The following is a 5,251-nucleotide window of genomic DNA, read 5'->3' as shown; positions in this document are numbered from 1 at the left end:
GTATCAGCCCTGGTCTTTTCATTACAATGCTGTTATAATTAGCTATAGGCCATTGCAAGGACATGGTCAGCAGCCATGTTGGGTGTTTCTGGCCAGGGCAGGTTCTGGGTGGCGGTTTGGGGAAATAGCAATTTTCTACAGTAAAATAAGGGGCTTGTGGTAGAGTGAGGTGGGTCCCTAGGAAGGGACTGGTGACCTTGGTTGTCCCCTTGCTAGGTCTGTATCATCAACCCTCAGCCCCAAACTTATCTGTTAGTTCCATGAACTTTTTTGAAGTCCCTTATCTTTGTATGAATATTAATAACAGAATGCTTGTTTTTTTAAACATTATGCAAGACATTTTTAAAAAGATTTATTTTATTTATTTGAAAGACAGAGTTAGAGAGAGGTAGAGACAGAAAGAGAGGTCTTCCATCTGCTGGTTCACTCCCCAGATGGCTGCAATGGCCAGAACTGCGCCAACCCGAAGCCAGGAGCCAGGAACTTCTTCTGGGTCTCCCACACGGGTGCAGGGGCCCAAGGACTTGGGCCATCCTCCACTGCTTTCCCAGGCCATAGCAGAGAGCTGGATCAGAAGAGGAGCAGCTGGGACTCGAACTGGCGCCCATATGGGATGCCGGTGTTTTAGGCCAGGGCTTTAACCCACTGTGCCACAGCGCCAGCCCCACACAGGCAACTTTATATAACAGATACATTTAGGAAATAATTGTCTCCCAACAGTGACTGGGTTAAACCAATCTTTCCCATTGAGAACTGAGTTCCATAAGAACTCGGGGCCAGGCATCATGGTGCAGCGGGTTAAGCCACCATTTGTGACACCAGCATCCCATATCAGAGTCCTGCTGCTCCACTTCCCATCCAGCTCCCTGCCGATGCACCTGGGATCGTGGCGGAAGATGGCCCAAGTGCTTGGGCCACTGCCACACTTGTGGGAGACCCAGATGGACTTAAGGGCTTCTGGTTTGGTCTGAGCCAGCCCCAGCTGTTGTGGCCATTCGGCAGGTGGACCAGTAGATAGATGGAAGATCTCTCTGTCTCTCTATGTGTGTCACTCTTAAACTGGGCTTTGTTCAGAACCTGTCCCCCTCCCTGGAGGCACTGAGAGTGAACTTTTTTGCAGTCCCTTATCTTTGTGTGTATATTAATAACAGAATGCTTGTTATTAATAAGAAGCTGCGTTCGCAGCAAGGGTTAGGGGAGCATCCAGGATGTCGAAAGGGGAGTGGGAGGGCCCTTCCTGCTGGCCACACCCAGCGCCCTGCCCTGCAGGCCACAGCTCTGACCCAGACAGTTCTGGAAGCTGTCCTCGGTTGGCTGGTACTCTGGCTCCTCCAGGTAGTGTTGCCAGGTAAGCAAGCTCCAAGGCACCAGCTGTGTCCAATTCTCCGCCTCATTCCTGGGCCGCCTCTTGCCTAAATCCCTGACTCTTGGTTATGCTGGACGTGGATCTCGCCAGCACCAGACCTGCCCCAGACCTGCTCCGTCCAGGGTGCAGTGGGGTCTCCTCGCCCGTGCTGGCCCCAGGGTGCATCGCCAGCCCCTGCTGGTTCCTTGGTATCTGGTATCCCTAGTAGCCTTCACCCCTGCAGAGGGTGTCCCACCTGTTCTGGGGGCCCTGACTGATGGACAGTGTCCTGCTCTAACCAGAAGGAGAAGCAAATGGAAAATAATGTTTGCTAAAAGAGCTTTATTTCACGATGTGCACACTCGGGCAGACCCATGCCGGAAGACACACTGAAGTGCTGCACTCAGAGGTGTGCGCTGTGCGTGGCCCGGGTACAAACACAGAAAGCGGCAATGTCATTTGTGACCTGGTTTTCTGAATGGTGACTAATTCTTAGAAAAGTTTTGAATAAAACAAGGCAGGGCTCTCCCTTGATTTACATAGTGGTTGAATTTCTGGAAGTGTCGTGCACATTAAAATTGCATGAAAATGTTTTGTTTCAAATAGGGTTTGTAGGCTGAGATAAATCGTAAGCATGTCTTTCACCTTCAGGAATGTCGCCCGGGGCATCTGAAAACATCGGACAAAGGTTGCTTGTGCAAGGCTGTCTCCTGGGATTCAGTGTGCCCGGGGGCCTTGGCCCTGCTCTTCAAATGCCCTCAAAATGCCCCAATTGAGCTCTAAATTTAAGGGAACCTCGGGTGTGTGTGTGCTGCACTCTGCTTTGTGGTGGGCACCTCCTCTCCTCACTCCTGGGCAAAGGAGAGGAACCTACCCTGGTGAGGACTGGCGGATAGACTTCACTAACACACCCCCAGCAAATGGTCACAAATATTCTTCATAGTTTTCACTGGCTGGGTAGAAGCCTCTTCTGAACCAAACAGAAAAAACTCACAAGTATCCAACATCCTACAAAAAGCCAGGATCCCGTGTTTTGGGCTCCAGAAGCCTTTGTCTCTGGTAACTCAGGCCCTGGGAATCTCTGCCTGCGTCCATGCCTCTTGGAGGCTGCAATGTTCAGGCAAGGCTGAAAGGGCCAGTCAGGGTCTTAGAAGGACTCTGGCCAAGCTATGCCAAGAGACCTCAGGATCCTGGCTCAGGCTATTGCCAGCTGCCCTCCTTAGGATAAGGGTGGTGCACCCAAGGCCGCCTTACAGCAGAGCCCTTCCTGGCCGCCAACACCCTCTCACTCAGAGACCCCAAACCGAGCACTGTCAGTCTAGATCAGGTGCCAGGAGGCTCTGGTGCAATATGGCACCAAGATGCTCCCAGTCCCAGAGTTTAAGAACTCGTAAACAACCAGTGTCCCCAGGAGATCCAGTTTTGCTAAAACTTGGGGAGAGGGATCCCCGCTCTGACCAACTGCAGCTTAAACCGAAAGGACCCTATCGGGTGCTCCCTAGCACTTCCACTGCGGGTAAATTTGGGGGGAGTTACAGCCGGGCCCGTGAGTCTTCACAGGGACACCAGAGGGTAACTGCCTACTCGTGAACCAGTGGAGGACCTCAGCTTTCTCTCCTAAAGGCTAACAGGTAAGTGGAAGGTTTGCTTTGGCCATAAACTCCCTAAAAAGGGAGGTTTGGGCTGCTGGACTTCACATCTGCTTTGCTTTTCCGACTTCTCTATTTCTCAGGAAGCTATCACTGGCACAAACTCCACCCTTGTAAACTTTTCCACCATAATCCCAGAAGGAGAGAATCTTACTGCCTGCTACGAAGCTGCTCTGAGAAACCCATGTGCTGCCTTGGGTGGCTTAGTCCACGATGAAACCAAGAAGCCTCAGCCACTCGCTCACTGCCCAGAGACAAACACTGCAGTGTACTCCGTGCCCTTGGAGCTCCGTTGGCTCTCCCACCCTATGGCCTTCATACCCCACCCTGCATTCTCTTCCAGGTTCCCAAGGCCCCCCCAGTTTCAGGAATTCCCCTCAGCCTGTGGTCCCCTACCCCTACCCCCACCCCCACCCCCTGCCCACCTAAAATATAAAAAGGCCTGGCCCCTGGGGGTCAGGGCCTTCTGCCTTGTGTTCCATCAGTGTGCACATGGCTAGTTGGTCTCCCACCTCTACGAATTTATTGTTTCTGAATAAATTCGGTCTGGCTGTAAATTCGTGCACTGCCTCCTCTCTATTCTACACCTCTTTTCCTAACAGTCCAGGCCTAGAGCACCTACAAGATTCTTTAGACACCCTAGCTAAAGTGGTCATGGACAATAGACCAGCCCTAGGTTACTTAACTGGCAGCACAGGGCAGGGTGTGTGCAGTGGTCAGCAGACCTGCTGCACGTACACTGACGGCAGTGGTCAGCAGAACCCCTGCAGGTACACTGACAGCAGTGGTCAGCAGACCCCCTGCAGGTACACTGACGGCAGTGGTCAGCAGAACCCCTGCAGGTACACTGACGACAGTGGTCAGCAGACCCCCTGCACGTACACTGACGGCAGTGCTCAGTAGACCCCCTGCATGTACACTGACAGCAGTGGTCAGCAGACCCCCTGCAGGTACACTGACGGCAGTGGTCAGCAGACCCCCTGCACGTACACTGACGGCAGTGCTCAGTAGACCCCCTGCATGTACACTGACAGCAGTGGTCAGCAGAACCCCTGCAGGTACACTGACGGCAGTGGTCAGCAGACCCCCTGCAGGTACACTGACGGCAGTGGTCAGCAGACCCCCTGCAGGTACACTGACGGCAGTGGTCAGCAGACCCCCTGCACGTACACTGACGACAGTGGTCAGCAGACCCCCTGCATGTACACTGACAGCAGTGGGCTCCAGGGAGAGCCCTGGGAGGGTCTGTGATCGTGCGGCTCGCTCCCTGACTGCTGAGGGAAGTCCCTTGGCCTCCACCACCCCTGGGAAGCGGCCAGGGGAAAGCGCTCTCCCTTCTCTGACCTGGCTCTCACCCCTGCTCCTCTCTGGCCCACGTACGCTCACCCTGATCGTCAGGTTTGTCCTTCAGAATTCGAGCTTCGTGAAAGATGATGGCCACGCAGGGAGTCCAGCCACTGCCGACAGCGGAGCCTCCAGATCAGCCGGCAGGGGATTCAGCCCTGACTGTGAAGGGACGACGCCCTGACCCAGCAGGAAGGAGTCACAGCAGACAGACCGCCTCCCTCCACTTTCCATTAAGATCAAGGGATGACAACTGCAGAGGGAGGAGAAGATGATGTAGGTAAGGAGGCAGCTAACAAAGAGGAGGGAGATCGCCAGCCCCTCCCTGCTGCCCTTCCTCACTGCCCAAGCCCTCACCTCTCTGTGCGGCAGAAAACAATGGCTTCTTTGAAACCAGGGCTTGAAACTGGCACTGGCCAAAACCCACCAACACAGCTCCAGGTGCGTCCCCACAATAACTTTTTAGCTAATTATAAGGTCATTATAATAAAATCACCACACCGGCACTCAGACTCCCATTATGCCCCCGGCACCATGTACTTCCGAGATTTCAAAAAAGGGGGAGGGAGGCAGGCACCGCGGCTCACTAGGCTAATCCTCTGCCTTGCGGCGCAGGCACACCGGGTTCTAGTCCTGGTCGGGGCACTGGATTCTGTCCCGGTTGTCCCTCTTCCAGGCCAGCTCTCTGCTGTGGCCCGGGAGTGCAGTGGAGGATGGCCCAAGTGCTTGGGCTCTGCACCCCATGGGAGACCAGGAGAAGCACCTGGCTCCTGCCATCGGATCAGCGCAGTGCGCCGGCCATTGGAGGGTGAACCAACGGCAAAAGGAAGACCTTTCTCTCTGTCTCTCTCTCTTACTATCCACTCTGCCCGTCAAAAAAAAAAGGGGGGGGGAGGGAGGGAATGGATAGCAC

At 54.2% G+C, this 5,251-nt stretch overlaps 1 long non-coding RNA gene across 4 annotated transcripts in view; it reads left to right on the top strand.

Annotated features, from left to right (window-relative positions):
- The window catches only part of LOC127487818 (uncharacterized), a 9,202-nt gene extending 5,661 nt beyond the window's left edge, over positions 1 to 3,541 (top strand). For 3 of the 4 annotated variants that reach the window (XR_016218423.1, XR_016218425.1, XR_007915067.3), the window contains 2 exons: positions 1,997 to 2,976; positions 3,078 to 3,541. This is a non-coding gene — a long non-coding RNA (uncharacterized LOC127487818). Of the gene's footprint in view, positions 1 to 1,269; positions 1,349 to 1,996; positions 2,977 to 3,077 lie in introns of all 4 variants that reach the window. The other variant, XR_016218424.1, reaches the window with a different exon arrangement.
- Positions 3,542 to 5,251: the final 1,710 nt, after the last annotated feature.

Source organism: Oryctolagus cuniculus, chromosome 12 (genome assembly GCF_051225735.1).
Source record: "Oryctolagus cuniculus isolate XC-2025 breed Fujian yellow rabbit chromosome 12, ASM5122573v1, whole genome shotgun sequence".
Taxonomy (NCBI): Eukaryota; Metazoa; Chordata; class Mammalia; order Lagomorpha; family Leporidae; genus Oryctolagus; species Oryctolagus cuniculus.
The sequence above is the reverse complement of the archived record's forward strand: the minus strand, read 5'-3'. Positions and strand labels throughout refer to the sequence as shown.